The sequence below is a fragment of the Phyllobates terribilis genome, unplaced genomic scaffold, assembly GCF_046119375.1.
Source record: "Phyllobates terribilis strain yellow unplaced genomic scaffold, ASM4611937v1 Scaffold_4__5_contigs__length_816908805, whole genome shotgun sequence".
Classification (NCBI taxonomy): Eukaryota; Metazoa; Chordata; class Amphibia; order Anura; family Dendrobatidae; genus Phyllobates; species Phyllobates terribilis.
This window is the reverse complement of record NW_027362764.1, coordinates 145,226,048-145,249,454: the sequence shown is the minus strand read 5'-3', so window position 1 is coordinate 145,249,454 and position 23,407 is coordinate 145,226,048. Positions and strand designations below refer to the sequence as shown.

The 23,407-nt window shown below is 42.6% G+C and overlaps 1 pseudogene; it reads left to right on the top strand.

Annotated features, from left to right (window-relative positions):
• The window catches only part of LOC141265128 (ATP-binding cassette sub-family B member 5-like), a 661,237-nt pseudogene that overhangs the window by 341,608 nt on the left and 296,222 nt on the right, over positions 1 to 23,407 (top strand).

Sequence of the window (23,407 nt, the reverse complement as noted above, 5' to 3'; positions counted from 1 at the left end):
TTTTCCAGATGGGTGGTGACCATGGTGGCCATTTTGAAGTCGGCCATTTTGGATCCAACTTTATTTTTTTCAATGGGTCAATGGGAAGAGGGACATGTGACACATCAAACCTATTGAGAATATCATAAGAAAAACAGTTGTTTCAGATGTTGCACATCTCATATCTTCACAGCATAGACAATTGCCTTCAGAAGACCCCAAAGATAAAAGTCTAAGGGGGTCAGATCGGGAGACCTTAGTGGCCATTAAACTGGCCCACGACAACCAATCCACTTTCCAGGAAACTGTTCATGTAGGAATGCTCGGACCTGACACCCACAATGTGGTGGTGCACCATCTTGTTGGAAAAACTCAGGGAATGTGCCATCTTCAGTTCATAAAGAGGGCAACACATCATCATGTAGCAATTTCAGATATCCAGTGGCATTGAGGTTCCCATTGATGATTATGCTTCCAGGAGTCTTCTCCTTCTTTGGACCGAGTAACTTACCCAATGTACAGTACAGACCAAAAGTTTGGACACACCTTCTCATTTAAAGATTTTTCTGTATTTTCATGATTTTGAAAATTGTACATTCACACCGAAGGCATCAAAACTATGGGATCTCTGGGAACTCCTTCAAGATTGTTGGAAGACCATTTCCGGTGACTACCTCTTGAAGCTCATCAAGAGAATGCCAAGAGTGTGCAAAGCAGTCATCAAAGCAAAAGGTGACTACTTTGAAGAACCTAGAATATAAGACATATTTTCAATTGTTTCACACTTTTTTGTTAAGTACATAATTCCACATGTATTAATTCATAGTGTTGATGCTTTCAGTGTGAATGTACAATTTTCAAAGTCATGAAAATAGAGAAAAATATTTAAATGAGAAGGTGTGTCCAAACTTTTGGTCTGTACTGTAAGTCTATGGGAAACTCTAACTTTTTTCTGGCGGCTCACCCCGGCGATCTGCAGAAGAACTAAAAATTGCCAAAATCAATGGGAACAGTGCTCAAATGACATGGGAACAGCATGGGGAAGACTTCTGGAAGCATTTCTGACTCCCAGGTCACTGCTGTCAACAATGTTGTCAGAGGTATTACGCCACTTTTACGGACTCACAATAAAACATACAAAAACGAAACCAGAATGCATTTTCCTGGGAAATATGTTAAGGAACACCCTTTCCAGGGTAATGACTTGTATATAAGGCAAAATAAATAACCAAAAACTAAAATGCTCCTCCACACCTTGGAATATGTTCACAGGTAGCGTTTTTGATGTGTTTTTGCACTTTTGCATTGCTTTTAACCAAGACAAATGAAATCACCCGGAAATGTCATTTTAACATTTTACAACCTTATCTGGCCATGTGGTGTGTGTCACATCATCAGACACATCCTGTTTCATTTATGATGAGGGACTCTGAAAGTCACAAAGCCTATTTTTATAGGGCCATCTGGCGGCCTTTACTATTCTTAAAGGGTCAGCATTTGGCCCTCACTATTGTTAGAGAACCATCAGCCGGCTATGCTTTGTTGTTCTCATTATTAACGAGTGGGTCTCCTATACTGTTATTGTGTATGCAGTGACTGCAAGGGCTGCCAAAAGTTTGGACGCAACCCAATACCCCTTTGAAGAGACAAAAAGGAGGGTCTCAGTAAAATAATTACCCATTATAAAGGAGCGGGTCTCCTATAGTTGTAATGCCCATGCTATGACTGCAAGGGCTGCCAAAATTTGGGAAAAGCCCCACTAACAATTTAAAGACACATAGAGCTGGGCCACAGTAATGAGTACGACATGTTCCCATTAGAAAGGAGAGGGTCTGTTATTCAGTTATAGGGTATGCAGTGAGTCCAACGGCTGCCAAAATTTTGGAAAAACTCTACTAACAATTTAAAGACACATAGAGGTGGGCCACAGTAACAACATATTCCCAATAGAAAGGAGAGGGTCTCCCATACTGTTTGCTTATGCAGTGACTGAAATGGCTGTCAAAATTTGGAGGCACTCCAATGCCCCTTGCAAGAGACGTAAAGGTCAGAGGGCCTCCTGAAAACAATGATCCCATTATTAGGAAGTGTGTCTTCCATAATGTTTGCCTATGCAGTGAAGCAACGGCTGCCAAAAATTTGGAGGAACTCCAATGCTTCCTGCAAGAGACATAGATATGTTGATTTGGTACATATGGAGGTTGAGGATGAGGAAGCGGAGAAGGAGGAGAACGAGAGCAAATAGACAAAATCAGGAAGCATATACCCATGTCTGGGTGTGAAGACAGAGATGCATGAGAATAGAGTTAGACCTCCCAAAAAAAGACACTGTACTTGAGTTTATGTTACACTGCTATCAGTTGGTGAGCTGGAAGCTGCAAACGCTGCTGAAGCACGGCAAGGGCAGCGGAAGCTGTAGCTGACTTTCTAAAATGGGCACACAGGTGGCGTACTTTGAAAAGAAGATCTGCAAGATCCAGATAGGTTTTGAGAAACTGCTGAACCACGAGGTTAAGCACATGGGCCAGGCATGGTATGTGTGTGAGCTTGCCTTGCCTCAGAGCCGCCACCAGGTTACGGCCATTGTCACACACCACCATTCCTGGCTGTAGGGTCAGCGATGAGAGCCACAGATCTGCCTGCTCTTTCAGAGCTGTCCACAACTCTTCAGCATTGTGTGGTTTGTCACCTAAGCATACTAGCTTCAGCACAGCCTGTTGCCACTTGGCCAAGGTAGTACTGCAGTGTTTCCAGCTTGCAACTGATGTGGTCAATTCGGAGATGAAGGCTGAAGAGGAGGAGGAGGTGCAGGAGCTGTCCGTGGTTAGGTGGACATTCCGAGCATTTCCACTGTTGAGGGCATGGATAATGTTGTGGGACACGTGCTCGTGTAATGCATGGATGGCATGCCGGGAGAAATAGTGGCGGCTAGGGACCGAGAACCGAGGGACGGCCACCGCCATTAGGTTGTGGAAAGCTTCCATCTCCATGAGCATAAAAGGCAACATTTCGAGCACAAGCATTGGCAAAATGTGTGGATTTAGTAGTGTGGCCTGTGAGGTGTTGGCTTCGTATTTGCGCTGGTGTTCAAAGGCCTAGGTAGGAATAACTGAACGCAGCCCTGGGACAAGGACGTGGACATGCTTGCTGATGGTGCTAGTTGAAAGTTTGCAATGACAGATGCAGGGCGGGAGGCATCTTGGTATGTGCCATGGATAGGGGATTGGCGTGCATGCACAACAGCGGAAGAAGAATTTGTGTCATGTGCAGACACTGTTGCTGGACCCTGGGGTGCGGCCCACTTAGTTGGGTGCATTACTGCCATGTGCCTGATCATGCTGATGGTGGTCAGGCTGGTAGTTTTGCTACCCTTGCAGACAACCAGACTCGGGAAGACCTAACATTTGTACTCGCAACTTCTGCCGTGATGGCATTATGAGGAACGCTTTCCCGCCTTGTGTCTGAAACCACCACAATGCTTCTTCCTGCCTGTTGTGGTGCTACACCTTCCTCCCCCTGTGTGCTGCTGTCCTTGCTCTGTATGTCCCCCTGCCAGGTTGGGTCAGTTCCTATATCATCCACCACCTCGTCTTCCACTTCCGCACCCTGGTCCTCCTCCTGACTTTCTGGCAATTGTGTCTCATCATCATCATCCACTTCTTGCGACAGTAATTGCACTTTCCCACCGTTGCCTTCATGTGACAGTGGCTGCTCCAATATTTGGGCATCCTTACACGCGTTCTCCTCTTGACTCGCTTGAAGCTGGCTGGGCGAGAGGCCCTAATCTACAAATGGAAAAGTTAACAGCTCTTCTGAGTGTCCAAGTGTAGGATCAGTCGTCTCTGAGCACTCAGCATGGTGGGAGCAAGGAGGATCAGGGTGAGGAATATGCGGTCCAGACTCATGGCTACTAAGATTTGACCATGTGGGAGACAGGGTGGTGGTGCTGGCAAAGTGACTGATAGCATTATCTGCTATCCAACCAACAACCTTTTGACACTGCTCTGGGTTCAATAGTGGTGTACTGCGGTCCCCTAATAATTTATACAGGAATGTCGAGCGACAAGATGTGGATGTTTGTTGTGGCACAATTTCAGCATGCCCACGGCCACGTTCTAGACCTGTGCATGCACAATCACCATCATGTCCACTTTCCCATCCCTTGCCACGCATCTTTCCCATTTTTAATTGAAGACAATATTTTCCACGTTCACGAGAAATGGCTGATTTTAGAATGCAGTTATGTGTGATACGTCTGACAGAGAACCACGATTTTAAATAGCAGTCCTGTCATTTACTAATATTATTCTACACAGAGATCTAGTGTTAATAGCTTGACCGACACACTGCAACAGAATGGAAATGGAAGAAATGTCTGATTTTGGAACAGTGTTATAGGTGATATGTCTGACAGAGAACCATGGTTTAAAATAGTAGGCCTGTAATTTACTAATACTATTCTTCACAGACACCTAGTTTTAATATAACTGTGTCTCAGCTTCTAGAAAGAGAAAATGGAAAAAGGAACGGCGCTGATCTAAGTGCAATATTACTCAAAAAAGTAGTAAAAGGTGGGATAACTGAATACTGCTCACCTTGCAGAAGTCTTGAGATTCAGCATTTAATAGTGATATGACTCCTTTGACTTACAGAGTCTTCATTTGGCTTGCAGCACACTTTGCCAGGAAAATCAGACCTCCATATAGGAATATCCTTGCAGAAGTCTTGAAATTCACATAATAATAGAACTTTTAAGGCTTCTGGAGTCTTTATTTGGCATGCAGTACGCTTTACCAGTAGAATCAGTCTTCCATATAGGAAGATCCTGTTAAGGCAGTTAATCAAATAGGTTTGTTCTGGTTAAAGTATTGCGGCGCGTCCAGATAAGATCCAGTAGGTTTTTTAATCCAGAATTTATTTTTCAAAAAAATATAAAATATAGAATAGCAAGATACAACGCGTTTCGACTCATTACAGAGTCTTCTTCAGGTATCATTTTATATTCATATATCTAGAACTACCCTTCCTTAAATACACCTCTAAACTGAAAAGGTGAAATAGTGACCCGTCTGGTTCCTTAATCACGTTAATTGAACAAGTTTGTGAGAATAATTGGTGTGGCAGTCTGAATTTGTATCTGCTCTAGTAAAAACAGTTAAAAAGTACCAACGTATTTAAAAATATAAATTAAAAAAAAAATAATAATAATGAAAAGATCATACATATTCTATTCTATCATTTAAACCATCTGGATATAAACACCGCATACGATAAATCAAGAAGGATTCTTTTCTATTTAACCCTTTCGCAACCTTGGGTTTTGTCGTTTTTGCTTTTTCGTTTTTTGCTCCCCTTGTTCCCAGAGCCATAGCGTTTTTATTGTTTGGTCAATATGGCCATGTGAGGGCTTATTTTTTGCAGGACGAGTTGTACTTTTCAACACCATTACTAGTTTTACCATATCATGTACGGGAAAACGGGAAAAAAATTCCAAGTGCGGTAAAATTGCAAAAAAAGTGCAATACCACAGTTGTTTTTTATTTATTTTTTTTACCATGCTCACTGAATGCTAAAACTGACCTGCCCTTCTTATTCTACAGGTCATAACAAGTTCATAGACACCAAACATGTATAGGTTCTGTTATATTTAAGTGGTGAAAAAAAATTCCAAAATTTGGTAAAAAAAAATAGCGCCATTTTCCGAGACCTGTAGCGTCTCCATTTTTCGTGATCTGGGGCCAGGTGAGGGCTTATTTTTTGCATGCTGGGCTGACGTTTTTATTGATAACATTTTTGTGTAGATCTGATGTTTTGATCGCCCGTTATTGCATTTTATTGCAATTTTGCGGCGACCAAAAAACATAATTCTGGTGTTTAGAATTTTTTTCTCGTTACGCCGTTTACCGATCGGATTAATTCTTTTTTTATGTTGATAGATAGGGCGATTCTGAACGCGGCGATACCAAATATGTGTATGTGGGGTTTATTTTTTATTATTTTATTTTGAATGGGGCGAAAGGGAGGTGATTTAAACTTTTATATTTTTTTTTCTTTTTTTAAAAACTTTTTTTTTCACTTACTGCATGCTTCAATAGTCTCCATAGGAGACTAGAAGCAGCAGTTGTCTGATCGGCTCTGCTATATACAGGGGACCAGCAGATCCCATGCATATAGCAGAATTGGTCCTGTGCTATGAGCGCCGACCACTAGGTGGCGCTCATAGCGACCAGATCATGACAACCACAGGCGTCTGCTGCAGACCCTGGGTTGTCATGCACGCCCATCGGCGACCCACGATCACGTGACGGGGTCGCCGGTGGGCGGGGCTTAGGACGCGCTTCCAGGAAGCGCGCGTTAAATGCCGCTGTCGGAGATTGACAGCGGCATTTAACAGGTTAACAGCCGCAGGTGGATCGCGATTCCACCCGCAGCTGTTGCGGGCACATGTCAGCTGTAAGAATCAGCTGACATGTGCTCCGTTCAGTGAGGGCTCAGCGCAGCAGCCCTCACTGAACGGGCAGTACACAAATGTGCGTACTAATACGGCATGGGCTCTAAAGGGGTTAATATTTGAATTCTACTCTGAGTAGAGGTTGGTATATGTTCTACAGGAGTTATTTGTACTTCAAATTTCCCTCCGTGGTTATGCAATAAATGACGTGATAGGCTGTGTGTTAAAAGTCCTATTTTAGCGTTATAGCGATGTCCACTAAGGCGGTTTTGAAGTTTTCTAGTAGTACGACCTAAATATTGTAGGCCGCATTTACAGGTGATAATGTATATAACATAGTCTGTTTGACAAGAATGATTTAATTAATTAAAAACTTTTCACCTGTACTATAAGATATAATCTCCTTACAGCCATGTGTAATACATCTGCATCAACAGCAGAGTTTCTTTCTACATTTAAATACTCCCACTGTTTTAGCTGTATTAGTTCCTCTTTGTTCAAATTGAATAGGAATATTTTTAAGTCGGCTAGGAGCAATCAGATTCCAAATGGTTTTTCCCCTTCGAAAGGTAATACCCCGGATGGTCAGGTAGGGATTCTCTTAGAAGAGGATCTTGTTGCAGAATATGCCAATCTTTGCCAAGTATTTTTCCAATACTGGCATTGTCCTTATTAAAAGCTGTAATAACATTTAATTTATATTTATTCTCCTGTGAGGAGATATCTATTTCTGGTTTTACCTTATTACTCATAGCCAAAAGGCAATCTTTCTGTGTTTTATTCCTATTGATTTCATATGCTGCAGAAATTATTTTTTTCGGGTATTTTTTTATTTTAAACCTGTCTATGAGCATTTTTGCTTGTGTATTATAATCCTCTAATAGTGTATTATTTTTCCTTATATGTAGAAATTGGCTATAGGGAATATTTTTTTTCCATTTGTGAAAATGTGCACTGTTGAATTCCAGATATCCATTTGAATCTACTGGCTTAAAAAAATGTTTTTGTTATTATTGATTTTTTTAAAAAACTGATTTCTAAGTCTAAAAACTTTGTTTGTACTCATACTACATGGAAATTTAATAAGCCATGTGTTATGATTCAGTTCATGAACAAGTTGTTCTGCCGTTCTCTGATCACCCTTCCACAAGATGACTAAATCATCAATATACCTACGGTACAAAATGATGTTTTTTATATAAGTAGCTTTTGTCAGAGCTGATAGGGACTCGAATCGCCCCATAAATAAATTTGCAAAACTGGGCGCGACCCGAGTCCCCTTCGCAGTACCGAGTCTCTGAATGCATAGCTGGCCCTGAAATTCAAATATATTTCTCTTTAGAATGAATTCAAGACCTAGCACAATGAATAGTATCTGTCCTTGTGGCATATTAGTGTGTGTTTCCAAGTAATATCTGGTTGCCGATATACCCAATTGATGATCTATATTTGAGTATAGTGCTGTTACATCGAGAGATATAAACCAATACCCTTCTTCCCAATATATATTCTGTAATTCTTCTATTAGTTGGGTAGAATCACGTAGATATGATGGGAGTTCTTTCACTAAATTTTGTAGATGGAGATCAATATAATGGGACAAAAAACAGGTAAGCGAATTAATACCTGCTATAGTGGGGCTACCTGGTGAATTAATTGGGTCTTTATGTATTTTTGGCAAATGATAAAAAAAAGCTTGGGAAAATTCTTTATTTGTAAGGAACTGTTTTTCTCTTTTATCAATAATTGCCTTTTCATAGGCGGTATTAATAATTAGATGGTATTCTTTAGAAATATCTTTTGAGGGATCTATACATAATTTATTATAATATTTTGTATCTGACAGTATTCTATATGCTTCTTTAAAATACACCCATCGATCTTGAATTACTATCCCCCCTCTTTATCAGCTTCTCTGATTACAATAGAATTGTTAGTTTTTGGAGTTTTTAAAGCACATTTTTCTTTTTGAGAAATATTAGATCTTACTTTCAGATTTTTTGCTGAAGGATATTTTTTATTTCGCAACTGTTTTTTCTTATTATTTATTTTACTGAATTCATCCCCTACTAGTGAAAGGAAGGTCTCAATATAACTTCCTCTATGATGGATTGGGTTAAAATTGGATCTACTTTTAACCATAAGATGTATATTTCCGTCATATTTTTTTTCCAACTTATAATCATTTAGAGAATTTTGGGATATTTTTGTTGGTTTAGAATTTTTTTCTTTTATGTTTTTCTTAATCGCAAAATGTCTATGTAGAGTAAGACGTCTTATAAATTTAAGATCAATGTATATATCAAAATTATTTGCTTGCTGATCCGGACAGAAATTCAGTCCTTTTTCAAGAAGGGTTTTTTCATTTTCATTTAATTTGTATTCCGACAAGTTGAAGATTTTTATTTTTTCATTGTTAACTCTTCTATCGGATTTTGGGAGGAGGGATTTATTAGTAATTTTTTAAAAAAATTTCCTGCCTGCCCTTGCACCTCTGGACCTCCTTTTCTTTTTTTGTTGTTGTTTTGGGTGGTAATTGACGGAAAAAATTGGGTTATCTGCTGTTGAGAAGGGGGTAGCATGATAGGGGCTACAGAGGTGAAACTGATTAGGGGAGGAATCAGTGTCTCTAGTAATGGTGGAGGTTGGAGAGGTCTGATCTCTAAAAAAGGAATGTGAAAAGCAGTAGAGGAGGGGGAAGGTGTGGGGGCTTGGATCACAGTTACAAAGGGTTGAGAAATATCTTCTACGCTATGTGTTGTTATATTTGCCAAATCTGAATTGTCAAAAGAAACTACACATTCAATGATATCTTGATTGTGACTATTTTCTAACACACAAGGATTGGTCTGTGTTTTAGCTTTTTTAGTCGCTATATTTGTAGGTACAGTTATATGAAAAAGTTTGGGCACCCCTATTAATCTTAAGCTTAATGTTTTATAAAAATTGGTGTTTTTGCAACAGCTATTTCAGTTTGATATATGTAATAACTGTTGGACACAGTAATGTTTCTGCCTTGAAATGAGGTTTATTGTACTAACAGAAAATGTGCAATCTGCATTCAAACAAAATTTGACAGGTGCATAAGTATGGGCACCTCACCAGAAAAGTGACATTAATATTTAGTAGATCCTCCTTTTGCAAAAATAACAGCCTCTAATCACTCCCTGTAGCTTTTAATGATATCCTGGATGAAGGTATTTTTGACCATTCCTCTTTACAAAACAATTCCAGTTCAGTTAAGTTTGATGGTTGCCGAGCATGGACAGCCCTCTTCAAATGATCCCACAGATGTTCAATGATATTCAGGTCTGGGGACTGGGATGGCCATTCCAGAACATTGTAATTGTTCCTCTGCATGAATGCCTGAGTAGATTTGGAGTGGTGTTTTGGATCATTGTCTTGCTGAAAGATCCATCCCCTGTGTAACTTCAAGTTTGTCACTGATTCTTGAACATTATTGTCAAGAATCTGCTGATACTGAGTGGAATCCATGCGTCCCTCAACTTTAACAAGATTCCCGGTGCCGGCATTGGCCACACAGCCCCAAAGCATGATGGAACCTCCACCAAATTTTACTGTGGGTAGCAAGTGTTTTTCTTGGAATGCTGTGTTTTTTTGCCACCATGCATAACGCCTTTTTGTATGACCAAACAACTCAATCTTGGTTTCATCAGTCCACAGGACCTTCTTCCAAAAGGAAATTGGCTTCTCCAAATGTGCTTTTGCATACCTCAGCCAACTCTGTTTGTGGCGTGCTTGCAGAAACGGCTTCTTTTGCATCACTCTCCCATACAGCTTCTCCTTGTGCAAAGTGCGTTGCATAGTTGACCGATGCACAGTGACACCATCTGCAGCAAGTTGATGCTGCAGCTCTCTGGAGGTGGTCTGAGGATTGTCCTTGACTGATCTCACCATTCTTCTCTGCCTTTCTGATGTTTTTCTTGGCCTGCCACTTCTGGCCTTAACAAGAACTGTCCCTGTGTTCTTCCATTTCCTTACTATGTTCCTCACAGTGGAAACTGACAGGTTAAATCTCTGAGACAGCTTTTTGTATCCTTCCCCTGAACAACTATGTTGAATAATCTTTGTTTTCAGATCATTTGACAGTTGTTTTGAGGAGCCCATGATGCCACTCTTCAGAGGAGATTCAAACAGGAGAACAACTTGCAAGTGGCCACTTTAAGTAGCTTTTCTCATGATTGCATACACCTGGCTATGAAGTTCAAAACTCAATGAGGTTACAAAACCAAAAAAAGTGCTTTAGTAAGTTATTAAAAAGTAGGTAGGAGTATTTAAAACAAGAAAATGATAAGGGTGCCCATACTTTTGCACCTGTCAAATTTTGTTTGAATGCAGATTGCACATTTTCTGTTAGTACAATAAACCTCATTTCAAGGCAGAAACATTACTGTGTCCAACAGTTATTACATATATCAAACTGAAATAGCTGTTGCAAAAACACCAATTTTTATAAAACAATAAGCTTAAGATTAATAGGGGTGCCCAAACTTTTTCATATAACTGTATTTTAAAGGGTGAAAGACTGAAATTTGATATTGAAGGATTATGCATTTCTGCATTAACTTCTATCTGAATTGGTGAAAAAATCAGCGCTGGAAATAGTATTGCTGGGCATTATTATCTCTGTATGTGAAGAATCTTTTCCACTGCTAGGTGTCGACTGACAGGGTGGTTGTTTATTATTCAAAGATCCTACATTGCTTCCCCTAGAGGTCTTATTCTGAATAGGGATTGACGGATTATCCTCGGGCCAGAGATGGCCCTTCTCATTACGATGTGGTTGTAGTCCAGCTAGGGTGCTAGAAGATTGAGTAGCCGGTCAAATGCATGGATAGGAATGCAACAAAATGCCAGAAATTTTTCGGATATCTGGAAAGAAAAACAAAAAAAACATTAGGTACACATGGATGACAATATACTTTCTACCCAAACATACCTCCTTAGATCTTGATATACCACATAGAAGTGTCCCTTGTCACATCTCTCCTGGAGTATAGGGTGTACTCAGAGTTTTTTCGGTCTTCTTTTAGGCCACTCCTACGGAACAAATGGTTAGTGCACACCACAGAAAAAAATAAAATAAAATGTACATTCTACCTATATTTATCTTACCTGCTCGCTGTGGAGATGCAGGATATTTAGCACACTAATAGCAGGTTCATATACGGCCTTCTGAGATGCAGGGGCTGGTCTTAATGTGGGATTGTCACTTGCAAAATGAATGGAAAAGAGGGGTTGGGCAAGGAAATTACATCAGAAAAAGCTTTTTTTTTTCAACTCTATTTAGCTCCCAAGCCCATACATTTGTGTACAAAAAACGCTTCCAAAACCGCTTCAAAAAACGTGTTAAAAACGCGGCAAAACCACTTGTCTTTTCTCCAGTGTTTTTCCTGCCAAGGAGATGCAGAAACGTTGCAGAAATTTCTGCTTCAAATCCAGAACGTGTGCACATAGCCTGATATGGTCAATTTTTTCTTTGAAATAATTAGCCATATCGTCACCGCTGAGGTTGGTAGTTGGGGCTTTCACTCTTGGATGGAGGAAGGAATGAAAAGTGTCAAAGAGGCGTTAAAGATTTTTGGAAAGTGAGGTGATGAGGGTATTGAATTAGGTTTGTTTGGAGAGGTGAATGGCGGAGTTGTATGTTTTAAGCATAAACTTTTAATGGATGAAATCTTTGGCTAGATTGGATTTTCTACATAGACGTTCAACGTAACTGGAGCATCGCTGGAGAAAACATGTTTGTAGCGTGTGCCAGGGTTGTCGCCGTCTGTGCCAAGTTGTTCTATGTGTGGGAGGTGCAGCTTCATCCAGGGCACTCTGCAATGTATCATTTAATGTTTCAATGCAGAGTCAGGACATGAGAGGGAGGAGATCGGGGCCAATGATGACTGCAATTTCTTTATAAGTTTCTGTGTGTTAATGACACGTATATTTCTATAAGTGTGGTAAGTGGGGGTGTCTTGACTGGAGCGACAGTTACTAACAAAGAATGACAGAAGGTTGTGGTCAGAGAGCGGGAGAGGGGAGTTAGTAAAATCATGCACTGAGCAGAGCCAGGAGAAGATCAGGTCCAGCGTGTTTCCAGCTTTGTGAGTAGGAGAGAAAGTAAGCTGTGAAAGGTCGAAGGAGGAGGTTAGAGATATAAGGTGGAAGGCAGATAGGGATAGTGGGTTACTGATGGGGATGTTGAAGTCCCCCATGATGAGGGTTGGGATATCACAGGATAGAAAGTAAGGAAGCCAGGTGGCAAAGTGATCCAATAACTGACGAGAGGTAGTATAGTTATTACTATTTATTATTATAGCACCATTTATTCCATGGCACTTTACAGGTCACTGACTGGTACAAGAGAAGAGAGTACCCTGCTCGTGATGGCGCAAAAACAGTTTATAAGGGATGGGTGAGGAATGAGGATACAGTAGGTGAGGGTACAGCTGGTTGTGCAGCGGTAAGATGGAGCGAGGGTTACTGCAGGTTGTAGGCTTGTCGAAAGACGTGGGTCTTCAGTAGAGATGAGCGGTGTTCGACTAGAACTGTTCGCCAATCTCAAATTCGAGCTGTTTTGGGCGGTGTTCGAGTTGTTCGACGAACCCGAACGATTTGCAAAAAATTCGGCTGTTCGAGGTTATGTTCGATAACTGTTCGTGCACCAAAAGCGTGTCCTGCATGTCTGGCGCTATTTAGAGCACCAATCATGCAGGGATTGTCTGCCACTCACTGTAATGCCACAGCCATGGTGGTTGTGGCATTACAGTGATTGCCCAAATCGATGGGAACAGTGCCAACAGTGAAACATGAAAAGCCGGCAATTCAGCAGCGGCATACACCTGTACCCGACAATTTAGAACCGAAAGAATAGAGCTTCACACATAGATTAGATAGATATAAACATGTCAGCCACATATATACGAAGTACAGTGAAAGTGCTGCTTACTGTACTTGTCATTTAGCGTAAAGGATTTATCAAAAAAAATAATAGTGTTTTCATGCACCGTCTCTTTGAAAAAGCCGGCCGGCAATTCAGCAGCGGTACCCGACAATTTATAACAGACAGAATAGAGCTTCACACATAGATTAGATAGATAGAAACATGTCAGTCACATATATATGAAGTACAGTGATAGTGTTGGTTACTGTACTTGTCATTTAGTATTAAAATAAAGGATTTATTATTAAAAAAATTGGCGTGGGGTTCCCCTTAATTTTAGGCTCTAGCGGAGGTTAAGCAGACGGCTGGGGCAGATGTTTGAAGCCTGGGAAGGGGGTAATACCCACGGAGCTTCCCAGGCTACTAATATCAGCCCCCAGCTGAATACATAGCCTTTACTAGCTATTAAAATGGGGGACACCCCAAAAAAAATGACGTGGGGTCCCCCCTAATTTAATAGCTAGCAAAGGCTAGGCAGACAGCTGGGGGCTGATATTAATAGCCCAGGAAGGGAGCCATGAATATTGGCCCCCTCCCAGGCTAGAAACACCAGCCGTCAGCCGCCCCAGAAATGGCGCATTCATAGGATGCGCCAATTCTGGCACTTAGCCTCGCTCTTCCACGCTGCCCTGGTGCGGTGGCAGGGGGTAATAGGGTTGGGGTTGATGTCAGCTTATAATGCCAGCTGACATCAAGCCCAGGTTAGTAATGGAGAGGCGTCTATAAGACACCCCCATTACTAACCCCATAGTCAAAGTTAAAAAAAACACAAACACCCAGAATAAAGTCCTTTAATTGAAATAAAGACACAATCCTTTATTGTTCTAAATTAAACCATACTTACCGTCACGCCCATTCCAACTGAAGCCAACGATCTCCTGCAATAAAAGAAAAATAATAAAGCAACCTCATCCTTACCTTTCCATGGTTCCCACGACAGCTTCAGCTCTGCTACATCGAGATGACAGGCTGGACCGCAGCAGAACGCTGCCATCCAGCCTCTCATCCCGCAGACACTGAGAAGCGCAGGCTTGCTTGCGCTGCTCAGCGTCTCTCTGTGACGACATCCAGATGAGCCGAGTTCATGTCCAATGAACTCGGCTCACCTCATGCACGTCACTGACAGCGTGGGAAAATTCTCACGCTGAAGCGGTGAGTGCAGGAGAATTCTCCCACGCTGTCAGTGACGTGCATAAGGTGAGCTCATGTCCAATGAACTCAGCTCACCTCCTGCACGTCACTGACAGCGTGGGAGAATTCTCCTGCACTCAGCGCTTCAGCGTGAGAATTCTCCCACGCTGAAGCGCTGAGTGCAGGAGAATTTTCCCACGCTGTCAGTGACGTGCATAAGGTGAGCTCATGTCCAATGAACTCAGCTCACCTCCTGCACGTCACTGACAGCGTGGGAGAATTCTCCTGCACTCAGCGCTTCAGTGTGAGAATTCTCCCACGCTGAAGCGCTGAGTGCAGGAGAATTTTCCCACGCTGTCAGTGACGTGCATGAGGTGAGCCGAGTTCATTGGACATTAACTCGGCTCATCTGGATGCCCTCACAGAGAGACACTGTGGAGCGCAAGCAAGCCTGCGCTTCTCAGTGTCTGCGGGATGAGAGGCTGGATGGCAGCGTTCTGCTGCGGTCCAGCCTGTCATGTCGATGTAGCAGAGCTGAAGCTGTCATGGGAACCATGGAAAGGTAAGGATGATGTTGCTTTATTATTTTTCTTTTATTTCAGGAGATCGTTGGCTTCAGCTGGAATGGGCGTGATGGTAAGTATGGTTTAATTTAGAACAATAAAAAATTGTGTGTTTATTTCAATTAAAGGACTTTTTTCTGGGTGTTGTGTTTTTTTTAAATACTTTACTAGAAATTCATGGTGGTCATGTCTAATATTGGCGTGACCCCATGAATTTCGGGCTTAGGGCCAGCTGATAATGCCAAGCTGGCCCTAACCCCTTTATTACCCAGTGAGCCACCGCATCAGGGCCCTGGATGAGTTGGGTACAGCACCAGAAGATGGCGCTTCTATGAACGCGCCATTTTCCGGGGTGGCTGCGGACTGCAATTTGCAGCGGGGGTGGCCCAGAAAGCTTGGGCCTCCCTGCGCTGCGGATTCCAGCCCCCAGCTGCCTAGTTGTACCTGGCTGGACACAAAAACAGGGCGAAGCCCCACGTCAATTTTCTTTAAATTATTTCATGAAATAATTAAGAAGAAAAGGGCTTCCCTATATTGTTGTGTCCGGCCAGGTACAAATAGGCAGCTGGTGGTTGGGGGCAGCCCGTTACTGCCTGCTGTACCTGGCTGGACACAAATATAGTGCGAAGCCCCACGTCAATTTTTTTTAAATTATTTCATGAATTTCCTGAAATAATTTAAAAAAATTGAAGTGGGGCTTCGCACTATATTTGTGTCCAGCCAGGTACAGCAGGCAGGAACGGGCTGCCCCCAACCACCAGCTGCCTATTTGTACCTGGCCGGACACAACAATATAGGGAAGGCCTTTTTTTCTTAATTATTTCATGAATTTCATGAAATAATTAAAAAAAAAGTACGTGGGGCTTCGCCCTATTTTTGTGTCCAGCCAGGTACAACTAGGCAGCTGGGGGCTGGAATCTGCAGCGCAGGGAGGCCCAAGCTTTCTGGGCCCCCCCCGCTACAAATTGCAGTCCGCAGCCACCCCGGAAAATGGCGCGTTCATAGAAGCGCCATCTTCTGGCGCTGTACCCAACTCATCCAGGGCCCTGGTGCGGTGGCTCACTGGGTAATAAAGGGGTTAGGGCCAGCTTGGTATTATCAGCTGGCCCCAAGCCCAAAATTCATGGGGTCACGCCAGTATTAGACATGACCGCCATGAATTTCTAGTAAAGTATTTAAAAAAAACACAACACCCAGAATAAAGTCCTTTAATTGAAATAAAGACACAATTCCTTATTGTTCTAAATTAAACCATACTTACCATCACACCCATTCCAGCTGAAGCCAACGATCTCCTGCAATAAAAGAAAAATAATAAACCAACCTCATCCTTACCTTTCCATGGTTCCCACGACAGCTTCAGCTCTGCTACATCGAGATGACTGGCTGGACCGCAGCAGAACGCTGCCATCCAGTCTGTCATCCCGCAGACACTGAGAAGCGCAGGCATGCTTGCGCTCCTCACTGTCTCGCTGTGACGGCATCCAGATGAGCCGAGGTCATGTCCAATGAACTCGGCTCACCTCATGCACGTCACTGACAGCGTGGGAAAATTCTCACGCTGAAGTGCTGAGTGCAGGAGAATTCTCCCACGCTGTCAGTGATGTGCATGAGGTGAGCTCATGTCCAATGAACTCAGCTCACCTCCTGCACGTCACTGACAGCGTGGGAAAATTCTCCTGCAATCAGCGCTTCAGCGTGAGAATTTTCCCACGCTGTCAGTGACGTGCATGAGGTGCGCCGAGTTCATTGGACATGAACTCGGCTCATCTGGATGTCGTCACAGAGAGACGCTGAGCAGCGCAAGCAAGCCTGCGCTTCTCAGTGTCTGCGGGATGACAGGCTGGATGGCAGCGTTCTGCTGCGGTCCAGCCTGTCATCTCGATGTAGTAGAGCTGAAGCTGTCGTGGGAACCATGGAAAGGTAAGGATGAGGTTGCTTTATTATTTTTCTTTTATTGCAGGAGATCGTTGGCTTCAGCTGGAATGGGCGTGATGGTAAGTATGGTTTAATTTAGAACAATAAAGGATTGTGTCTTTATTTCAATTAAAGGACTTTATTCTGGGTGTTTGTGTTTTTTTTAACTTTGACTATGGGGTTAGTAATGGGGGTGTCTTATAGACGCCTCTCCATTACTAACCTGGGCTTGATGTCAGCTGGCATTATAAGCTGACATCAACCCCAACCCTATTACCCCCTGCCACCGCACCAGGGCAGCGTGGAAGAGCGAGGCTAAGTGCCAGAATTGGCGCATCCTATGAATGCGCCATTTCTGGGGCGGCTGACGGCTGGTGTTTCTAGCCTGGGAGGGGGCCAATATTCATGGCTCCCTTCCTGGGCTATTAATATCAGCCCCCAGCTGTCTGCCTAGCCTTTGCTAGCTATTAAATTAGGGGGGACCCCACGTCATTTTTTTTGGGGGGTCCCCCATTTTAATAGCTAGTAAAGGCTATGTATTCAGCTGGGGGCTGATATTAGTAGCCTGGGAAGCTCCGTGGGTATTACCCCCTTCCCAGGCTTCAAACATCTGCCCCAGCCGTCTGCTTAACCTCCGCTAGAGCCTAAAATTAAGGGGAACCCCACGCCAATTTTTTTAATAATAAATCCTTTATTTTAATACTAAATGACAAGTACAGTAACCAACACTATCACTGTACTTATTATATATGTGACTGACATGTTTCTATCTATCTAATCTATGTGTGAAGCTCTATTCTTTCTGTTCTAAATTGTCGGGTACAGATGCTGAATTGCCGGCCGGCTTTTTTAAAGAGACAGTGCATGAAAACACTAATATTTTTTTTAATAAATCCTTTACACTAAATGACAAGTGCAGTAACCAACACTGTCACTGTGCTTCTTATATGTGTGACTGACATGTTTCTATCTATCTAATCTATGTGTGATGCTCTATTCCTTCTTGTCTAAATTGTCGGGTACCGGTGTATGCCGCTGCTGAATTTGCCGGCCGACTTTTTTAAAGAGAGTGTCTTCTGAGCAGTTTGTCAGCTTTTGGACACCTTTGCAGGTGTTTTCTATGTGTTTCTATGTGTTTTTGTTTGCCTGCCATTGGTTTTAACGGTGTTCGACGGTGTTCTAAGGTGTTCGACGAACAGTTCGACGAACAGTTCCTCGAACATCCCGGTGTTCGACGAACCGAACCGAACTCGAACACTACGGGGGTGGCTCAACACTAGTCTTCAGCTTCATTTTAAAGGTTTTAACAGTAGGCGAGAGTCTGATATGTTGCGCTACAGAGTTCAAGAGTAGGGGGTATGCAAGGGAGAAATCTTGTATGCGACTGTGGGAAGAGGAGATAAGACGCGAGTAGAGAAGGAGATCTTGTGTGAGGATCGGAGGTTGCGTTCAGGTATGTACCGGGAGACTAGGTTACAGATATATGGAAGAGACAGGTTGTGGATGGCTTTGCATATCATGGTTAGGGTTTTGAACTGGAGTCTCTGGGCAATGGGGAGCCAGTGAAGAGATGTTATAGATTGCAATCTTATAGATTGCTGGAGCCAGTCCACAGTAAAAAAGCAGCCATAGAGTGTCCGGTAACCTTCCCACAGACTGTTCTTAGCCAGGGCTGCTTCTCGGCGGGGTTGGACGGGCCCACCAGAGAACCAGATACTCCTCCCGTGGGCCCAGGCTTCTCCTTTAGGAGAGTTCATAGTGCAAACCTTGCAGGTCATAATGATGATAGAGGCCACCATCTCCTTATCTTGCTCCTGGTACTTTTCTGTCGGAATCAGCTTGGCTCTAACCAGCCTGGAATATTTCTAGTGAACTATGGCATGACGACATGGTATTAGCAGTGCCCCCAGTACCAGTAGCGAAGCCATACACAATTTGCTTCTCAGGAATTTTATTTGGCAACCTGAGTGGATGGCCAAATATATTAGTTTCTCACAAAGGAGCTGAAGATACTGAGTGGCAGGAGATGCAAGTTTCTCCAGCATGTTAGACAGGAGATTACGTAAGGGAATATATCAGGAGAGATTAGTTCACAGATGTACGGGGGAGAAAGGTTATGAATAGCTTTGTAGGTCAGTGTTAGTAGTTTGAACTGGATACGCTGGGCAATGGAGAGCCAGTGAAGGGATCTAATAGATTGCAATCTTATGGATTGCTGGAGGCAGTCCACAGTAAAAAAAAAGCAGCCATTGAGTGTCCGGGAACCTTCCCACAGACTTTTCTTAGCCAGGGCTGCTTTTCAGCAGGGTTTTAATGGGCCCACCAGAGAATCCTCCAGTGGGCCCTGGCTTCTCCATCAGGAGCGTTCATTATAGTGCAAACATTGCAGCTGCTATGGAACTCTTGAGCTGGGGAGAAAGGTGGGCCCTCAGAATCAAGTCCTCTGGTGGGCCCAATTTTCTTTAGTCTGACACTGCTTCTCGGTGAGAGTGGTATTTCACCACAGCCATTTTCTTTTAGCTCGGTGAAAGGACTTGCATAGAAGGAAACCGTATCTACTCCGGCTGTCATTTTTCCCAGGAAGTCCTGTAATGCAGTTTGTTACATAAGCAATGGCAGCCCATCCAACATCAGCTCACACTTTTGGGTAGTGTTTCAACACTCAAAAATCTTTCTTTGCGCCTTGAATTTCATGATTACAGAGTTGGACAATGGCCTGATCTGCAATGCGGTTTGAGAAATAACATGCATAAGCACGTCCAATCTACAGTAAAAAAGCAGCCATAGTGTGTCCGGAAACATTCACACAGGCTTTTCTTAGCCAGGGCTCCTTCTCGGTGAGAGTTGTATTTCACCACAGCCATATTCTTTAGGTCGGATGAAAGGACGGGGATACAGGGAAACCATATCTACTCTGGCTGTCATTTCTCCGCCATTAGGTTCCGGCCATTGTCACACACGACCATGCCTGACTGTCTGTTCAGCGGAGAGAGTCACAGATCTACCTGTTGTGTTACAGATTTCAACAACTCTGCAGCGGTGTGTGGTTTGTCACCTAAGCATTAATCATATTATCTTCAGCACCGCCTGTTGCTGCTTAGCAAAGTTAGTGCTGCAGTGAGTGCTTCCAGTTGTGGTCATTTCGGAGATTGAAGCCAAACAGGAGGAGAAGTAGGAGGTGCAGGAGATGAACAATGTGATTACATTGATGTTACATTGGCGAGTCTGGCTTTTATACTAAAGAAAGATCATACTGTGTTTTTATTTATTTTTATTTATGTCTCTTCACATGTGTATTGGAGTGCGTCCTAATTTTTGGCAGCCCTTGAAATTGCTGCATATGTAATAATAGTATAGGATACCCACTCTTTAATAATGGGAAGGACAATTCAAATAGATTCTATATTCTAGAATATTAACTGTCTTATCTGAAATTCGTTTGCGGGTGAGGTAATGCAGTGTGGATAGCGTATTACACCTATCCAGCTAGGTATTATTTCCCTATATTGCGTGCTGCTGATACTGCTCAAAAAAAAAAAATCTATTCTATTCCCTATTGATAACGCTATTAGATGCATTTACAATAGGGTCAGGCGCTGCTAGGTGGTATCATCAGCTCCAGATGAGTGTTCATTCTGGTAGCATAAAAGTCTTCCACAGTCCATAACTTTTTTTTTTAATTTCTTTGGCCTTATATACAAGTCATTACCCTGGAAAGAATGTTTCTTAACATTTTTTCCATTTTACTCTAACAACATTGTTCACAGATATGCTATGTCTGTGAATAGGTTTGAACCCACAACTGCAATACTTCAAATGGAGTATAATATTTGACACACTCACAAAAATTGCTGGATTATTAGGGCAGTCATAAGGGATAACGTTTGATGGCCACAGTTTCAGGCAGTCGCCTAATAGTATGGCATTTGTCAGCGACCAAGTGTCAATTGGTTCAACAAAATACAGGGGGCTGACTTTAAATGGAGTGGAATATTTGGCACGCTCCATAAAATTTCTGTATTATTACAGCAGTCATATGGATCACATCTGATCATTGAAAAAAGTTTCTCTGCTTCCACAATACAGCAATGTGAATAAAATTAAAAAAATCTGGCTGTATTCTGTGAACAAGCAAAAGGAGCAGTAAAATGGTGTACACTGACACACTGTTACAAACTGTAAATTGAGGACAATATTTTCCACATTCACTAGAAATGGCTGGATTTTTACCACAGTTATATGTGATACGTCTGACGAACACCCTCGATTTTAAAGAGTGGCCCTGTAGTTTATTATTATTCACAGCGACCATGTGTGAATAGCTTCACTGACACACTGCTACAAGCTCTAAATGGAGGACAGAAATTGCTGAATTGTATCATAGTTATTTGTGAAACGACTGATGGACACCCACAGTTTTAAATAGCGGCCCTGTAGTTTACTATTTTTCACAGCGACCACGTGTGAATATCTTCACTAACACACTGCTACAAACTCTAAATGAAGGACAGAAATGGCTGGATTTAAGCGGCAGTTATATGTGATACGTCTGACGGACACCCAAGGTTTTAAATAGTGGCCCTGTAGTTTCCTATTTGTCACAGCGACCACGTGAGAATAGCTTCACTGACATACCGCTACAAACTCTAAATGGAGGACAGAAATGGCTGTATTTGTACCACAGTTATATGTGATAGGTCTGACGGACACCCACAGTTTTAAATAGTGGCCTTGTAGTTTCCTATTCTTCACAGTGACCACATGTGAATAGCTTCACTGACAAACTGCTGCAAACTCTGAATAAAGGACAGAAATGGCTGGATTTGTACCTCAGTTATATGTGATACGTCTGATGGACATCCACAGTTTTATATAGTGTCCCTGTAGTTTCCTATTTGTCACAGCGACTATGTGTGAATAGCTTCACTGACACACTGCTACACAATATAAATGGAGGACAGAAATGGCTGGATTTGTACCTCAGTTATATGTGATACGTCTGAAGTACACCCATGGTTTTAAATAGTGGCCCTATAGTTTCCTATTTGTCACAGTGTCATGTGAATAGCTTCAGGCTATGTGCCCACGATGCAGAAATGCTCTGGATTTTTCCTGAGCGTTTCTGCATCTCCGTGGCAGAAAAAACGCATGCGGATTTTACATGCATTTTTCTGCCAGGGACAAGCGTATGTCCCGCGTTTTTCACATGAGACTTTGCATGCGGGTTGTCAAGCGCTTTTCCAAGCGATTTTAGCATCACTTGGAAAAGTGGTTGACAACTTGGTCACACTATATAAATCCATGCAACCGGCATGGATTTATATAGCGTGACCAAGTTAATAGTTAAAAGAATGGTAAAAAATAAAATATAAACATTATACTCACCTTCTGATGGCCCCCGGTCTCCTCCGGTGCGTTCGGTGTGTTGGGCGGTTCGCAGTGGTCTAAAAGGACCTTACATGACGTCATTTAGTCATGTGACAGGTTACGCGACCGCCGACGTCAGCAGTCGCGTGACCTGTCACATGACTAAATTACGTCATGGAAGGTCCTTTTAGACCATCGTGAGCCGCCGGGGAGCCATGACGCATCGCTAAGGAGACCGGGGCCATCAGAAGGTGAGTATAATGTTTATTTTTTATTTTAAATTCTTTTTTTTACAGGTACTATGGTACCTGGGTCTGGAGGAGAGTCTCCTCTTCTCCAGACCCAGGCAAATCGCTTAATTGTGTACATGTGTACATGCGGATATTATGTGATTCAATGCAAGTCAATGGCGGCGAAAATTCCGCGATTACGCAAAATGAATGGTAGTGCTGCGGATTTTTCCGCAATAATAATCCGCAGTGGAAATTTCATGCGGATTATCATTTGGGAACATTGCAGACCTTCTACAAGGCGTTTTTTAAGAGTTTCCATGGCGGAATTGCCGCTGCGGAAACGCTTAAAAAATGAATCGTGGGCACACAGCCTCACTGACACACTGCTACAAACTCTAAATGGAGGACAAAAATGGCTGGATTTGTACTGTAGTTATATGTGATATGTCTGATGGACACCCACAGTTTTAAATAGCTGCCCTGTAGTTTCCTATTTGTCACAGCAATCACGTATGAATAGCTTCACTGACACACTGCTACAAACTCTAACAATCTCGCTGTAATATGGGATCACATCTGATGATGTAAAATATCTGGCTGTATTCTGCAGTGCTAACAAGCAAATGGAGCAGTAAAATGGTGTACTCTGGATTGCTTTTTAAGCAAATAATCAAGATTAAGATAAAAAAAATTAGCCCTGGCCCCTGATATCTGGGGCTATGTCTTTGGATATCTGTAACAGCAGCAGACAGAACGTGCAATGGATCCTCGTGTGCTCTATACACTGCCACAAACCATGCCTGCCTGCCTG